At 42.0% G+C, this 18,092-nt stretch overlaps 1 protein-coding gene across 1 annotated transcript in view; it reads right to left on the bottom strand.

The window, feature by feature from the left end:
• faua (FAU ubiquitin like and ribosomal protein S30 fusion a) overlaps positions 1–18,092 on the bottom strand; it is a 110,745-nt gene that overhangs the window by 87,619 nt on the left and 5,034 nt on the right. The gene's annotated exons all lie outside the window — the stretch shown is intronic.

Below are 18,092 nucleotides of genomic sequence, written 5' to 3'. Positions count from 1 at the left end.
CTCCCATCTTTTGCTCTGCTTGTTCACATCACATGTACAGACACTACAGTTATTCCCTAAAATTAGACTCTCAGGTACCCAGTAACGACATTTATGCACTTTAGGGCCTAGTGAAGAAAATTCCTCCTGAAATGAGGAGAAACAACGAATGCATGGGGATGGAGCTCTTGTACCAGAAATCACTGCCTCTTAAAAGCAGACAGGTAAAAGCTGAAATTGTCCCAGCCTGCCAAATCAGCCATTAAGTGTCAGCACCAGCACTCTCATTGTGAGCAAAAAAGAAAAAGGTGAGGTTTGTCTTGTCGAGCCCAATGACAGAAATTAGGGAAATAGCAACATTTGTCTAATATTGGGCTGCAGGTTGTTTCTTCTCACTTTGTCAGGTTAAAGTCTGCCTCATCAAGATAGGCAGTTTGTGTGGGGAGATACGCACACAAGGTAATCACATAATTACAATAAGTGCACCTGTCACTCAAATGACTTGCGCATTCTGAAAGAGGGCACTTACATCCCAAAGAATTCAGAGGAGGAACCTGTTAACACAGATGGGATTTTGTCTGTATATTCGGCGGCGCCTCGGCTTGTCACCGTTCCTCTCAAAGGGAACCCTGAAAAACAGCTTCAGAGTGATCATCAGACTGTGAATGGTAGAGAGGATCAGAGGTGATGTGCTGAATGTTGCCAATTTTATGTGCAAACAGCGCTGTGAAGCTCTTCTAGTTGAATGACATGATGTGCCTTCATCCATTTTTCTACCTCTTGCTGTTTTGTAGAAGCTGCCGCTGTCTCTCCAGCGCGTGGTTCAACAGGGAACACTTTTAATAGCCTTTAATGTTCTTTTGAACAATGTTGGCAAAGGCAGTGATATTTAAGATTATGAAAAAGAGAGGTCATTGTATCCAGCAAACCCAGGAAATTAACTTTGGATATTCCAGTTCGGGCAATTTAATATTACTTAATGTTGTTCCTACAACATCACAATGAGTGTTGCTCCAATTCCTTGACTGGAACTGACTAGCAATGGTTTTGTGAGGTCATAGCTTCTAGTAATATTTATAAGCCTGTGTTCTGGTGTATGGTTTTATTGTTATCTGAGTATGCTACATTTTATTTTTCTTGTGTTGTCTGAATTCTGTTTTTTATGGAGTTTTGCATTGCTGTTAAGATGGCTAGTGTTTTGAATTGTCTTTACGTTGCTGTCTGCTTCCCTAATTTGACTTTATGTAAGGTATTTATAGTCATATCTTAATTATAACATAGTAATAATAATATATTATAATATCTCTTGTTTATTTCTTGTTTTACTGTAAAGGTTGGCTTTCTTTCATGCCTTTTGCGAGTCTTACTTACTACTTTGCGATAATTGTTTTCACCTCTGTTTAATTTGCTTCCTAACAGCCCTCTGTGTATAAATAGTCCTGCCTTTCCCTTAGTCTTTTCCACAGTATCTGTTATGTTTCCCCATGTGTGATCCTCCATGGTCTCCTGTGGGTTCTTTTTTAGATTCTTGTTTATTCTACATCTTTGTCATTGCCAAACTGAAATATCTCCACATTCAATCTTGACATGTTTACATTATGATATTCCCCTTATTCACGATCTCGTCATGCCTGGGCCCTGTACTAGCAAGTTCAGCATCTTTCCATTATCTCGATTCACTTACCTTAATGTCTTCAATCAGGAAAAGCGATCGCATAAAGCTCCCCATCAACTCGAAAAGCTAACCCAGGGTTTCCCCTGCTCATTCAGCAAGAGGTGGCTTTGACGGCATCCGAACAATCACAAATATTTGCAAGTGTACTGGCAGCAGAGGAGAAATAAAATATAAAGGAAGTGAAAACTATACTAGTAAAAAAAAATATGAAGCGGTTAAACAAATATTACAGGCTGAAAGCAAAACAGCTACGGCAGATAAAGCAGCGCTGTGTGTGTGAGAGAGAGAGGAAAAGCACTGTACAGCAGTTCAGTGTTAAAAGCGCTGTATGGACGTGTGTGCACTTTAAACGCTTTAGTCAGTAAGACTAGAAAAGTATATTAATAATGTTTAGCTTATTTCACGTTCAAAGAACAGTTTCAGTTTTTATTCTTTCAGCTGCAACCCTGGTGTTGTTTAAGGGTAAGAGAGGGAGCAAAGAACAAACAGAAAAGTAGATTTCAAACGAAGGTGTCTCCTTTTTTACGATTAATTCTAGTAATGCTTATGAAATAAAATTGCTGTCAAATTGTTTGGATATTCTAAGAGTCTTGATATATACATGCTGATTTCATACCTGTTGATCTCTAATCCATACCCTATCCTGCTCCAGGATAGGCATGTTACCATGGTGATTCACCCCAATAAGAAGGCCCGTACTACAAACCAGGTAACTTCAGAGTTAATCTTTGGTTTTCTGTGCTATGCAGAGGACCACTTCTTAGTGAGTGAAATCACCAGAGTAACTTATGCTGCAGACCTAACCTGCTCTGGAACAAGTTATTTTCCAGATTATAGATTATCCACCTAATGACCAATCAATTCTCCAAAAAACTGAATCTGCACTCAATTTCCCTCAGACTTCTGTGCATAGATACAGCATAGATATAGCATCTAATGCCTTTGTGAACACCTGATGAACATCAGTAATAAATATAGGCTCTTAAATGCAACTTTATTCATTGATTTATTTTTTTCCTCTTGGCTGTAAGGAATTAATAGCAAAGTATTAATATATCGTACTGAAAAATACACCCCTTTCTACCAGCTGACCTTATATCACGTCAAAGCCTTGTTTAAATTGTGTGTTTAATTTCGTTCGTCTTTACGGACTCTCAGACCCTTCAACAACAAGTCTGCAGCTGAACCAATAAAAGCTAAAACTGTCTTTTAATTACTAAGTTAATAAAACACTCGATCATAATCTTTTAGAGTCTCCTCTGTCTTAATAATAAAGTTATGATATTAATAACCCTCTTAACTTACACAGTCAGCCTTTTTCCGGCTTCAAGTAGACTTAACTTAATTAACATAGTAGCTTTTTCTTCTTTTGTAAAATCAGTCGCTCCGTTGCCATTACACACTATTTGGTCTGATGCTTCCTGCGCGTCACCTTTCGTGTCAACACACAAGGGTTAGCTTTTCAAGTTTGTGTGACCGCCAGTGTTGGTCAAGTTACTTGAAAAAAGTAATCAGTAACTAATTACTGATTACTTCCCCAAAAAGTAATCCCGTTACTTTACTGATTACTTATTTTCAAAAGTAATTAATTACTTAGTTACTTAGTTACTTTTTAAAAACACGATTTACAACCTGAATAGGTGATAAAGCGATAGATCTTTCAGCCCAATTCTACTTTTTCTGCATAATTCATCATACAAAATGTAATCAAATGGAAAAGTCCCTTTTATATTTATATATATATATATATATATATATATATATATATATATATATATATGTATATATATTTGTGTTTACACTCACTCTTTCAAATAGATGCAAGTAAAACACAGCAGAAAATAAATAAAGTCAAAGACTAGCGGTCCTGTTGCTCTATTTTCACCTGTAAAGCAGGAGTAGGGTAGGCGGAGGTTTACCCTGGTGCAGGTGTGCCGCAGCGGTCAGTGGAAGGATACGGCAGTTTCTCTGTGAGTTTCCCATTATGTTGTAGCGCACTTGGTGCTTGCTTGGAAGTTTAGGGGTTTTTTTTCGCTGTAAAAAGAAGTTTTCTTCCCAAGCAGTGAACAGTGGACACTAATGTTTTTATCACTTTTTATGGAATCAAACTCAAAGTAAGGTCAGTACTTCCACGCTTTAAACGCTGCACGCTCATACTCTCTCCCGCACTCGATATATGATCCATTGTTGATCTGCACACAGCTGTTGTCACGAATGTCGCACTTGCTTACGTCACTGTCATGAGACATTCTCGCAAAAAAATCACGGTTTTAGTAACGCAGTAACGCAGCGTTCCTACGGGAAAGAAAGAATCTCTGGTGACCGCTTATCTAGATTGTCAGTGTATGTGAATCCAGATAACTGAAAGATACCATGGGTATGTTGACCTCACTTCATAGTACAGGCCCCAGATGATGCTAATCATCAGACTCAGCTTCCATTTCTATCTCGGTTACACTTCTGTAAAGTTCCATGACCGATTGGTTAAACGGCCATGATGCTATGTTGAATAAAAACATGTTAAAAGACAACAACAAAAAACAGGAGTTCAAAGGGGATTTGGCAGGGGAGCGAATCCAAAGAAACAGACCACCGAGGAGACTCGCTTTGAAATACATCCAAGAATTGATTCAGACAGTGAGGTCCGGGACCGTTTTCTTTGTGCGTACGCCATGTGATCAGCTGACCTGTGCTACTTCTGAGTTTTCCAGCTGTGTTCTACAACACATGACACACACTCTATCATATACTGTAGCAGCTTTCCAACCATCGAGCCACAGTATGCTATGAAAGTGAAATTTGGTATACTGAAAATCATGATCTTAAACTCATGACTGCTGTCCCTAACCTTGAGGCAGACCAATACCACAAGCTTTCCTGCTCCACAGCCAGCAATTGTTTCAACCTTCTATAAATGTTTCCAGCTGTTTAGCACAAAAAATAAGGTTATTTTATCACAGTTAACGACAGTTTAAATGATGAATTATTCATATAACTTCAAAGACATGTCACGTACTAATCCATGTCTTTTTGAAAAAAAAAAAAAAAAATACATAATATGATGCCTGCAAGCTTTAAACATCTTCTGGTTTATCAAATGTCATTTACACTTAAAAATAATCTGTCTTCTTCCTCGTCTGCTGTCTGCTAACTGGGAAGTGTAGCTACAAAGGAAAAACAGTAGAGGTGCACACCAAAAACAGACCTCAAACCTCACAAGCATCTGAAGTTCACATAAGTTTTCATGCATCTTTCAGCTCAGCCGCCGCTTCTTCGCCTAATAAAATAATATATGTACATTTTAATGTGTAAAACGTGCACACTCAATATTTGGCAAAATCACATCAGCTCAGAGGAATATCAGATGTCTTCTTTTAGACCTGAGTTTAATACATCCTCGCCTTTAAGCGTTCCTGTGTGATTTTTCATATCATGACTGCTACATTGCATAAGTATGTTAGGTTTAAAAAAAAACATTTTTAAAAAACTTTTTTCATTGCTGTGCACATGCACATTTCATTGCATTTTTTTCCCCCACTGAGTACTTAAACAGAATTCAGACTTATTTCCGTGGACATGCAGTCAGGGAGGATAAACACCACCTCGTGAATGACTCGGTGCAGAAATGAAGTAGACAACAGGGTGACTGGCCCATTGCACTTGAAAAGAGACAGAAAACAGAGAGCGTCTTTTTCTTTCTTTTTTTCTCCCACCAATTTCCTCCAGAGAGGAGAAAAGAGGGCAGAAGGTGTGTTATTCTGTGTGAGTGAGACAGAATGAAGAGATGGGTAGTGAAGGGAGATAAGGTTCATTAGAGGAGGTGCGCGGGAACAAAGCGTAATCTCCATTTTAACCTTACCTTTAGAGGAAGGCCGCAGTTACCGCTGTGATAAAGGACTAGTGCAGCCCTAAGCTATGCACAGAATACTGATTAATCCCTTACTATTGTTATCAGGAGGTGTCAGCTAATGCTGTGATGGTGAATCGCGCCGCCGCCGCCGCCGCTGCTGCTGCTGCTGCGGCTGAGGAAATGTTTCTCTCTATCTCTCCCCTCTCGCTTTCTTGCTCTCTTGCCCCATTCTCTCTGCCTATCCATCTCCCTCTCTTCGTGAGTGCAGAATAGGTGCCTGGGGCCTTTGATGGCGTAAGGGGGGGGGGGGGGGGGGGGGGGGGGGGTTAGTGTTTTGATAAGTATTGATATCAATCTTATAAATCTGAATTTAATGACCTGATGTGCCTGGACCGCGGACATTTGTCATGCATTCCTCATATGAGGAATCAAGCTAAATAGGTTCCCTGAATTCGCATTGACTCATCCTGACAGGAGATTGTTTGCTTGTGCATTATAAACTATGACTATGACAGCCCCGTGTACTTGTGTTATTGACTTACCCTGCACCCAAGTCTGCCAAATAAAGGAAGGGCGCTCTTTGCTTGTGCCAAAGCAGGAAAGAGCAAAGAGTGATATGAGAGATGTGACAGGTTTAAAACGGAAGAACGAGAGGGAAAAACACACAATTATGCATGCGCACGCACACACACACAAAGGAGACATCCTGCATGGGAATAGTACTCAGCATGAGTACTTACCGTCCTTCCCTTCTTCCCTCCACCTCCTCCTCCACTCTTTCAGGCTGTCTCTCTTGATGGATTAGCCCATCAGTTAGAAATAATTAGGATGAGCTGTAGTCTTGTCTTGCTGAATGCAGTATTACAAGCGAGCAGGGTCAAGCCTTAAAAGCAGAACTCCAACCAGCTTTTACTTTATATTCCTAAGTGTGGTGGTGGTGGGGGGTACGTGCATTCAATTGTGTCATTCTACTTTACTTCTCTGACGCCTCTGCGCAGGCGAAGACAAGCAGTTCAAGTCAAAAACCTGCTTTTAACCTGCTTCTGCATCACGGAAACTGTATTAAGCAGTCATCTCCAGCTAAATCGGCGTTCAGCCATTATCTCGATCAAACACAACATCACAGAAAATCCACACAATATATAACTCCTGTCACCGCGTTCAGTTTTAAGCCCGAAGGCGTCATTATTTTCACCTTCCCTCCGCTTCCCTCTTTCATTCATTTTGCGGAGAATCGCTCGCTCGTCGGCAGATGCTCTTGTCCACTGGAGGCCAGCACTCAATTCTGCAGATGCTGATTAAATCCATTTCCATACTTATATCCCTCAAGCGTTCGCTGTTTATTAAAGTCCAACATACCTGTGTGGCTCACGAACAAGAGGCACAGAGCGCCGAAAGAAAACTTAAAGGGGCTCTGCTGGTTTAAAGGAGGCTCTGCTGAGTCACTATTATATTTATTTATTTTGTAACTACCCAGTAGTGGTTTCTGGAAAGAAAGAAAACACCAAAGAAGGAAAAAATGGCTGAATTTTTCCTAAACACAAGTATAAGTGTACAGTCAGTACTTTTAAAGTTACTTAAAGTTTGCAAATGGCTTATATACCATTAAACACACTTCGCTGTTGCTTCAGTCAAAGATTTTAAGGTATGGTCCCACTCAGTGTCGGAAAACAGGATGCCAGATAGCACTCCCGGCTCCTAATGACATTTATTTCCACCTGTATGGGTTATTATTACCATCCTTGGCTGCCTTGCTGTGCCTACTGTATCTGCTGTCTGCAGCCTCCCTCTGTCCTTTACAATTATGAGCCCAAAACCCCAGCGGACCACCTCACCCTTCCCGATAATGGCTTTTTTTTTTTGTCAGAACAGAATCTGACCTTCTGCTCATGCAGGAGAACAATGCTATAATATCACAGTCATCATCGTCATCATCATTATCATTACTCCCATCTCTTTATTTAGTGTCACGTCAGCATCGGGAGGACATAAATAGTGTGGTTTTTTTTAGGTTTGTGCTGCGTTTCGTTTTTTGATCTCTACCTCGTCCTTGTTTCGGCAAAGTATTTTCTAAGATGGACATTTTAAGCTCTCCCATGATCCCACGGTCACTGCCTGCAAAAAGAATAATCTTACTTTAAAAAAAAGATCGAGAGAGACACTGAGACTGAAGTTCATTCCCTGCACAGATTCATTATTCAAACATGACCTTTCTTCTTCCTCTTCCTCTTCAAAAGTGGTACCTGCATGAATTTTGTCAGACAGGCAGTCTGGTTGGCACCTTCAAAAAAAAGGAAGAAGAAGGGGGGGGGGGGGGGGGAGTTGGTAGAGGTACCACAGACAGTCCTAGTGCTGGCACTTTTCCTCTTCTCCATTAATGAGATGAATTGAATTCTTAGAGCAGAGAAGGAGTGCGGAGTGGGAGGGAGCTGCGGCGTGCGGATTGTTAGTTTTTGTGTTTCGAGCCTTTTTTTTGGACAAAATGGAGCAATAAGTACATGAGAGACAGACATAAAAGAACAAGTGCATTGTGGATGAGTGTGTGTGTGAGAGAGAGGCAGAAAGAGAGTGCCTGGGTGTTTGCATAGCCTTTCATGTTCACTGCGTGGTGCCTTGTCCATGTCAGGCTCCACATACTGATCAAACTCTGAGCCTGAGTGGCTCAGCTGGCTGCAGGGACAGAGCAGGAAAGCTGCACATAAAAAAAGGACCGGTCACCGCTTTTATTGCTCTTGTGCTTTAATGTCCTTTTTTTTCTGCTGCAGGTGCAAACCCTGACCGTGCGGTGGATTTGGCATACGGCACTTCATATGTCACATGCCCTTTCTGCCCTGCATCCTCTCATCTTCCTCCAAGTGTGCTGGAGCCCGTGGATGGAAGGGTGAGGTTAAAAAAAAAAAACAGAAAGAAGAGGTGATGTTCGAAGGACTGAGCCGCCCGTGGAGGGTAGCGATTTTATTTGCAAACACTGTAATAGGTTTTGTCTCATGTTCGCCCATCTTTCCTGTTTATGCTCGGTCCTAAAAGAGAAAAGATCAGCCTCGGAAAATAACCCGTAGGAGGTGTTTCATACATACTAAGCGCCGGAAACGTGTTCTCTATCAGCGAGTCGTCTCGTCTCCACAGGCATGATGCATTTTACATGGCAGGCACAGTGAGACCTGCTTCGTCCTGGTGATGGAGCTGAAAGGAGGAAGATGGAATTCCATCTACTGAACGCAAACCCATTTTCAATTACACAAAAAACCCCTCAGTGTGTGTCTGTGTGTGTGTCTGTTAGTGCGTTCGCATTAAAAGAAAGGGATTGTTCTAAAATGCAATCCAATCTTTGAACAAATGAGAAAAAGAAGTTGCTGCATCCCAAGTTTGGGAGCACATTCCACTTAGTAAGTCGAGTAAAATCGCTCGGTGTTTTACTCGCCGTCGTGATAAGGAAAGGTATACCGTCTGTTTTTAAAATAGAGAGTGGGAAAATATATATTTTGTTCGCACGTTATCTCAAGGTTTGAATGTTTTATGAGTGCAACAGGAGGTTAGCGCCAGGCCAAGCAGAGCTTGAATGGATTTAATAGAGGCTGATACAGGCAGTGAATCACTTTTGGACAAACACCTCTAGTGTTGCCAATGAGTCGGTCTCTATCTTTAAAAATATAGTTAGCCACAAAACTGTTATTGAAAATCAAGCAATGGTTTCAGTGTTGTGACTCACTGTAATGAATGGTGCTCCTCGTTTCATGTTTCCTGAAATTAAAAGCCAGAAAAAACAAAACAAAACAAAAATCAGCCGCTTTCATGATGCGCGTCACACTGAAATCGAATTAAGCTGTGGAAAATAAAGCTTATCACACAAACCCCACGGTCTTGACATACGCCTTTCACTGTCACTTAGTTCTGCTTCTGACTCAAAATCCTTCTGCAATCAGCATTCCCTTCACCATCGCGATCCGTCGAACGTCTCCGCCGTGTGGATTTGTATTGAGAATTGCAGCATGAAGCGCACACACAGGCTACGTACCTCATCTCAAGGTTGGTAAATAGATATTAAAGCTCTGTTTATTGATGGGTGTTTAGGGCAAAGGCAGAGACTGGATGATGTGTGTCTGGATAAGACAGGTCCTTGATGTCAGGCTTTTTCACCCACCTGAGTGAGAAAGCAAAACCTCGTGATAAACACGATGGTGTGTTTAATGTACACTGCTCAAAAAAAGCTTAAAGGGCTACTTTTTAATCAGAGTATAGTGGAGTATTACTTCTGAGATATCGATCTGGTCAGTTAAGTATCAGAGGGGGTTGTTAATCCGTTTTAGCTGCTTTGGTGTTAATGAAATTAACAACAGGTGCAATATGAGACAAGCCCCAAAACAGGAAGGGTTAGGATAGGGTCAAAATCACTACCGGTAGCATTTCAGGACTGCACAGCAGTACATGCCATTGCCAGAAGGTTGGCTGTTTCTTCCAACACAGTCTCAAAAGCATGGAGGAGATCCAGGAGACAGTTATGCTAGAAGAGCCTGACAGGGTCATAGAAGGTCCTTAGCTCATCAGCAGGACCGGTATCTGCTCCTTTGTGCAAGGATGAGCAGAATGAATACTAGATGATAAATAGACTGATTCTTATATAGTGCTTTTCTCCTTCTCCAGAGCACTCAAAGCGCTTTATACAACATCCCACATTCACCCGTTCACACAAGTGCTTTCTTCTACGCTTAAGTGCTTTCTGTCTACTGATCACACACATTCATACTTCAATAGCTGCACACGACCACAACTTGGGGTTAGTATCTTACCCAAGGGTATTTGGCATGCAGACTGGAGCAGCCAGGGATCAAACCACAGGACACAGAGGCCTCTACAGCTTAGGCAACTGCACTCTGTCTGCCATTAGGAATCTGGATGCAATCCTTGGATTCTCAGACAGGCAGTGAGACCTGGGCTCCTGCAAGTGTTCAACAATGCTCGAATGTCTGCAGGCAGGATAGAAGATGAAGATTGAAGACACTCACCTGGCCTAAAATCATTTTCAGTTGCTGCCATGAAATGTTGGCAAAGATTCAGCCCCTAAACGTTGTGGCATCATTTCCTTCCTAACACATTACCCGGTCAGTATAAATATCCAGCATAATTTTTCCCCATTAAGATCTGATGCATTTCCAAAGTGTTCCTTTAATTTTCCGAGCAGTGTATTTGTTAATATAAGAGCAGGAAGCTTGTTTGAATTGGATGGAAACATAGTTTCAAATATATATTATGTTGGGATGTGCAGGTACAGGTATTCCCTGTATTTTTATTTTCCTTTTGTCAAGCGAGTGCTTATCTACACTGGCGAAATGACTGGAAATACACAAAGAGCACAACACAGACCTGTTTCGCAGCAGGCATTTTTACTGCAGGCATTTTGAAAGCGGGAACGGTGGACCCACAGAGCAACGAATGTTTGGTGCACATCTGCAGTTCTCCTCGACTAAATCTCCAAGTGAGTCCTGCCGCTCCAGCTCGGCCACAGGTCCACCTAATCAGTCAGTCGTGGGCCACATCTGGCCCACACAACATTTATCAGTGCTGTAGGTACCAACAGCGCAAGAAGGGATTCTGGAAATAACAACAAAACTGATTAGAATTGTCAATAACTCCACCTGCAGAGTACCCAGAGGAAACCAACTCAGGAAATCCACACAGAAAGGCCACAAATAACCAGAACCGCCTGGTTGTGAGACCACACTGCCAACCACAGAAGCCCTGTGCTGCCTTTTTGCAAACTAAAACTATAAAAGTGTGATTTTGTAGAGGGTAGAGTTTAATAGCTCCATCGTGCAAGTGTTCGTCTAAAGCTGGACAAAAAGAGGGGAAATTAATGTCACGGCCAACCTTCCACTTACACGGCAGTTATAATAAACCACATTTCTTGAGATGCAAAAAGGGAAAGTATGAGCCTCGTGTTGTCCCAGAAACGCGGCGATTTTAATGGCAGAATTTGCACCGAGCATGCAGTCATGAATCTCTTTGTTTCGATGCGAATGCACAGCGTGAGAGTAATGTGAGGAGACAAGAGTTGTCGGGAGACCATGTGGCTCAGAAGTCTGTCCCTTTAAGCCCGGTGTGATATCATACCGGGATGGGTTCCAACTAAAACTTCAAATCCATCTTTTCTCTTTGGTTTCTAATTAGCGGAAGAACAGATGATGCATCCCGGAGACAGAAGGGAGAGCACGCGCTGTGGCGTGCACCAAAGCTTCTGGTGACTGCTATCAACCTCTTATGCCACCCGGTTCTTGTGATTTGGGGGGATTGTTTTTAGGTGAGTGATCCTCCCCTTCACTCCCCACCCCCTCCCTTTCTTTTTGCATGGCTCAGATCAGGGTTGGGCTGATCTCAGTTAAACTCTTAATAAGACCCATTTCACGGCATGCGGCCTGGAGATTAGATCTGACAGGGCAGGCGTGGGTTAGTCCTCAGACTACAGATCTGCAGCCTAAGCTCTGGATTGGAAATGTTCCAAAGCATGGAGCAGCCAGTTGAATGGAGAGCTCTCTGTTGCACGATGATACCAGGAGCATGACTAGGAGAAAGCCCTTATACTTTTTACTCATCTCCCAAGAGATGCAGTTATTGTTTTTAGAGGGGTTTTTTCTGTTTGTTTGTTTTACAGGTTCAACTTTCTCGCCACCAGATGTTGGTGGAAGTTTTGACTGCTAACCTAGCCCACCTTCCAGTCAGACAGAGCACCCCAGAGGAGCACCGCCGACCTCACAAGCGCTGCGAGCTGCAGCAGCAGGAGCAGCATATGAATCATGTTCTATATGAAGCTTAAAGACGTGCTCTCGCAGTCCTGAGCGAGGCAGGTGAACTCAGCTCGCCATATGGCTTAGAGGGAGCTTATTAGGCTCTGAGGCAAAAAACACATTATCCACAGTGGACCAAGGCCACCTAGGGATGATTTCCATTACGAAAGCCTTTAATTCTGTTGGTATAAGTAGGAGAAAAGGGGGGGGGAGAAAAGTAATACTTTAGCAGAGGAGCTGCACTCTGGCCGCTTGGCTCGTGCAGGGATGGATGACTGGCAGCGAAGGTGAAGTGTGATTAATTATCTGAGCGCACTTATGTAAGTTATTACACTGTAGATACAAACAAATGACTCCCTGCTCGACCTAACTCCTCTCCTCGTCTCTCTCTCATCGCATTATTACTGAAAGAAATTCCACATATTAAACTGACCCCGTGATAAAAACAAAAACAAGCAAAACATCAACATCAGGCATTTATAACACAAACAGAATGAACACCATCCAGCCACACAGTGATTTGTTGACTCTGTTGCACTGTTTTCCCCTCACTATGTTACTTATTTACACTTTTCTATGGCACTTATTATTGTTGTGCTTTTCAACTGGCTGAATCGTTTTCCCTCCTGCCAAGACTCATTATAAACCTTATATCCAGAAACTACCTTTTTTTTTCTTTTTTTTTGTAAATGTGGAGCTAAATCTGCCTCGCCATATCAACACTATGCCCATAGTGACCCCTTGAGGTTCAATGCTGGAACTACAGTCAGACTGAACCGTTAGACAGATTTGGTGTTTTGCATCTTGTCCTAGCAGATAAGATACATGTGTCACCGATCCGTTTAAGTGTCTCTGTGGCCATAGAGTTAATGTAACTCCGCTATAAGTGTATTTAAAATTTGAACCTACAATATGTCTGAATCTCTTTACTTTTTAAAGTGCCTTCAAACTCCTGGGCTCTCTGTCATATGTAATCATTTTGGTAACTGGTAAATGGGCTGGCTCTTATATAGCTTTACTACTCTGCTTGAGCAATTCAATCAGTTTAGTTCAGTTTTCAATTCAATTCAATTCAATTTTATTTATATAGCGCCAAATCACAACAAAAGTTGCCTCAAGGCGCTTCATAGATACAGAGAAAAACCCAACAATCATATGACCCCCTATGAGCAAGCACTTTGGCGACAGTGGGAAGGAAAAACTCCCTTTTAACAGGAAGAAACCTCCGGCAGAACCAGGCTCAGGGAGGGGCGGGGCCATCTGCTGTGATTGGTTGGGGTGAGAGAAGGAAGACAGGATAAAGACATGCTGTGGAAGAGAGACAGAGATTAATAACAGATATGATTCAATACAGAGAGGTCTATTAATACATAGTGAGTGAGAAAGGTGACTGGAAAGGAAAAACTCAATGCATCATGGGAATCCCCCGGCAGCCTACATCTATTGCAGCATAACTAAGGGAGGATTCAGGGTCACCTGGTCCAGCCCTAACTATATGCTTTAGCAAAAAGGAAAGTTTTAAGCCTAATCTTAAAAGTAGAGATAGTGTCTGTCTCCCGAATCCAAACTGGAAGCTGGTTCCACAGAAGAGGGGCCTGAAAACTGAAGGCTCTGCCTCCCATTCTACTTTTAAATACTCTAGGAACAACAAGTAGGCCTGCAGAGCGAGAGCGAAGTGCTCTAATAGGGTGATATGGTACTACAAGGTCATTAAGATAAGATGGGGCCTGATTATTTAAGACCTTGTATGTGAGGAGCAGGATTTTGAATTCAATTCTGGATTTAACAGGAAGCCAATGAAGGGAAGCCAAAACAGGAGAAATATGCTCTCTCTTTCTAGTCCCTGTCAGTACTCTTGCTGCAGCATTTTGGATTAACTGAAGGCTTTTCAGTGAGTTTTATTCATATATTCCCAAATTACAACAATAGTACCCTCAAGCAAGCACTTGGCAACAGTGGGAAGGAAAAACTCCCTTTTTAAATAGGAAGAAACCTGCAGCAGAACCAGGCTCAAGGAGTGGTGGCCATCTGCCACAAGCAGTTGGGGGTGAGGGAAGGACAGAGGATACACTGTGAAAGAGAGCCAGGGATTAGTAATAACTAACAAGCACTCTAAGCACTTTATACAAGCTTTCCATCTAACATTCACACTCCAGTGAATGCTTAGGGAGCGACTCAGGGTTCACCATCATGACCAAAGATGCTTTGGGAGTGCATACTAGAGCAGCCAGTGATCAAACCACCAAACTTTTAATTAGCAGATGACCTGCTGTACCTCTCTCTCGCCCTATAGTAGCTAGGACAGGCTCCAGCCCTCAAATGACCCTGAATTATATGAGTGGAAGATAATGGACGGACGGACCGCTCCACCTCCTGACCCACAGCCGCCCCCAAAACAATCCAAAACTGTACCTTTATTTGCAAAATAAAGGTACAGTTTTTCATTGTTTGACTAATAACTCAACGCTCTGGCTCTCATTCCACTTTTGGAAACTCTTGCAACTCCAAGTAAGCCTGCAGTCTTAGAGTGAAGTGCTCTGTTGGCATTATAGATTTTTTTTTGTGTTAACTAATGTGAAAGAAAGCATCCCATGTGACATCCTTTAAAAAAAAATTACGAGAGCTGAAAACTGGTCTGATGAAAGAAGCAAAAATTCTGCTGCAGTCTTTATGGTTTGGGTTGTACTCTCAATAAAACCAACAAAAAAGGAACTTCCTTCTAAAACTCATCAGAATGTACTTGTTCCCAGAAACAAAGGCTTTTCTCTGTAGGAAACTGTCAAAAAAGGGAAAGAAATTCACGCAATAGTGTGTTCTACTCCCTCTAGGAGAACAAGTGGAAACTTGCTCCAGTTCAGACTCAAACGGAAAATGTTAGACCCTGGAACGAAACCTGAGCAGGAGGACAAGCATATATTAATCTCTAGTTTAGGAAACAGACATCTCACAGGTCCCCGGCTGTCACCTTTATTAAATAACACCTGTACGAGCCGGTTCGCGCTGTTCTGTAAGGGAATATAATGCACAGTTGAATGACATCTTCCATTTTTCAGCAATTTCCAGCATCGAAAAGCTTTTATTTCTTAAAACAAGAACACTTGACAAGTTCAGGAAAAAAAGTGTGCTTTTTTTTTAGGATATAATTGAGCTCACAAAGGCTTCACTGAGTAGTGCACCTTGTAACACGACTAACTGGCATTGCACACCATGCCACTGCTGTGTAGCCATTACAGGATGGTAGTGGATCCTGAAAATGGGCATTTAAGCTTATGTAGCTCTTGAAATCTTGAAAATAATGAATTAATCAATCATTGTTGGCAGCATTTCTAATCAATTTCATGTCATATTAGACAAAAAAAAATAGAAAAGAAAAGAAAAGAGGCGACATTCAAAGATAAAGCTGTTCCAAATCCAGTGTTGGGGAGTAACGGAATACATGTACCGCCGTTACGTATTTAAAATACAAAATATGAGTAACTGTATTCCGTTACAGTTACCGTTTAAAAAGGTGGTATTTAGAATACAGTTACTTTGTTGAAATAAATGGATTACACGGTGGTACTTCCCTGTTTCATATTGTGGCGGGTCAGGACTGTTTGGGTTTTGTTTGACAGCTACGTTCTGTTGTTCCAGGTGGCAGCGTTACGGTTGCCATGGTTACAGGGTGACACTCTCTCTCTGCGTGTTTCCTGGGTGAGAGAGGCCTTGTTGTTGTTGTTGTGCTAAGCTAATAGGCAGAATGCTACCGGTATAGCTCTAAAGAATGTAGCATCATAGGCAGTGTAGTCCGTGCTGCAGGGAGAATGGACTGCCATACACGTTATGTGTCTGTGAGCGAGGGAGGGAGAAAAAGGAAAAGTACGAGCTGTCATCGAGCAGAAACGGGAGCTGGAAGCATGTAAATATAATAATAACCACTGCAGCCAAGAAGAGCGCCTGACGAGCCCAGTTGTAAGTAAGCTATTAAGACTCGACTGTACACCGTGTTCGTGTTTTCCTCCAAAAACAATAAGTTCCGTTGGAGCAGCCTTTCAACGCCTCTCTCTGTCTCTCGCTAGCAAAGTTGACCCAGACAACAAAGTAAAGCTAGTTTTCGGCTACGAGCCCGACACAGAACCCACCGTATTAGCCAGAGGTCCCTTTACTACGGTTCGGAGCTGCGGACCTTCAGTAACAGTAATAAATCACAGCAATAGTACATTCATGTAGTTGTAAACAGCATGATAATATATTAAGTAATCCAAAGTATTCAGAATACGTTACTGTCATTGAGTAACGTAACGGAATACGTTACAGAATACATCTGTAATGGAATTTTAAAAGTAACCTTCCCAACACTGTCCAAATCTGACAGAACAAGTGTTAGAGGGAGTTTAACTAAGGACACACTTCTGCAAATATTACTGCAGGATTATATTATTTGTAATCTCCGTGCTGAGGGGCACATCTAAGCGAATGTGTATCACTTGTCTCTATAACCTGTAGATGTGAAGAGCTCTCAGGAGCTGCATCAAATTAAATTCCTCCCTCACTTGATATGTGAGCTCATTTAAGCTTCTCGGCTTTGCTTGTGCAAAAAAAAATGAAATAAATAAATAATTTAAAAAACTTTATCGCAAAGGAACGCGCCAGACGTGAACCTCAGGTGTTTTTTCTTTCTTTTTTTTCTCCCCAAACTTCCTGCAATAAAAGTTTCATCCACACACTTCTGAACTCTTAGAGAAAAGATTACTGAATAAAAAATAAACCGTATCTGAAGATGAAAAACAGAGAGTGGCCAAGTGAGACGTGCACATGACAGATATTCAGGATGTCACCTGTAAAATGAAATAAAAATGTATTTATTTTTTAAACACACAGTATCAGGAGGCAAGTAAGATCATTTTATTCTGGATTTTCCCCCTTTTTTATAGATTTCCTTTCTTTTTCTTTATGCCGACTTATCTCTGCAGTTTGCACTATTGTAACAATCCTTCCCTCCCGGGCAATAAAGGAGAAGGAATGAGACCTGAGAGATTTCCTCTAAAGAGATAATTATCCCTCTCCTCTTCCTTGTGAGCTTTTCATCCACTGTCCCTCTTGTTGCCAGGAAACCAACCAGGGTAAAGACTCTGCGCAACCCTGCTCTCCAGCTGAATGTAGCGGTGGAAAATCGTTATCATCTCGCTGCTTTTCGAGGCTGTTGATAAATAGGAGATAGCGAGGACAGTCACGGGACACATGTGAGGCCTTTTGAAGCTGCGCTCTCACTGAAGGTGATTTTGAGGCGTACGGGCAGGGTGTAATAGATGAGGTCGGCGTGTTCGCTCTGAGAGAGACATCACAAACACGAGAGGGGGGTCTTTGCTGTAAGTCATCCATATCTAAGTCCTTATGTGGGATAACCGTGTGCCTGGTTGGGAAGTGTGTAGTTAGACCGAGAGCACCTACAAGATAAAGACCATAACCAGAACATATCAATATCTCGTCTACATTGCTGCACTCATCTTAATTACATTGGTTTAACCTGTGAAACGTGAACACATAAGATAAGGAGCACAAGTCTTCCAAAAAACACAACACTCCTCATTTGATGTTTTCATGGCGAAGCAGAGTGCTGTCCAACCTTGGATGACCAGCCATGAAAGACCACAGTATGAAATATACATCATTTTCATACTTATCAAACTGGTCATCCTGAAATGAAAGAACACTTCCATCAATACAGGATAACAGGGACCATTCAGAACAACTTTACATTGACTTGTAGTGGCCATTCTCTCTACAGGCACAGGTGACCTGAACCGTGCCGGTAACATGCTCCCAGGAG

Source organism: Neolamprologus multifasciatus, chromosome 15 (assembly GCF_963576455.1).
Source record: "Neolamprologus multifasciatus chromosome 15, fNeoMul1.2, whole genome shotgun sequence".
Lineage (NCBI taxonomy): Eukaryota > Metazoa > Chordata > Actinopteri > Cichliformes > Cichlidae > Neolamprologus > Neolamprologus multifasciatus.
Note: the sequence above shows the minus strand (reverse complement) of the source record. Positions and strands in the feature narration are given on the sequence as shown.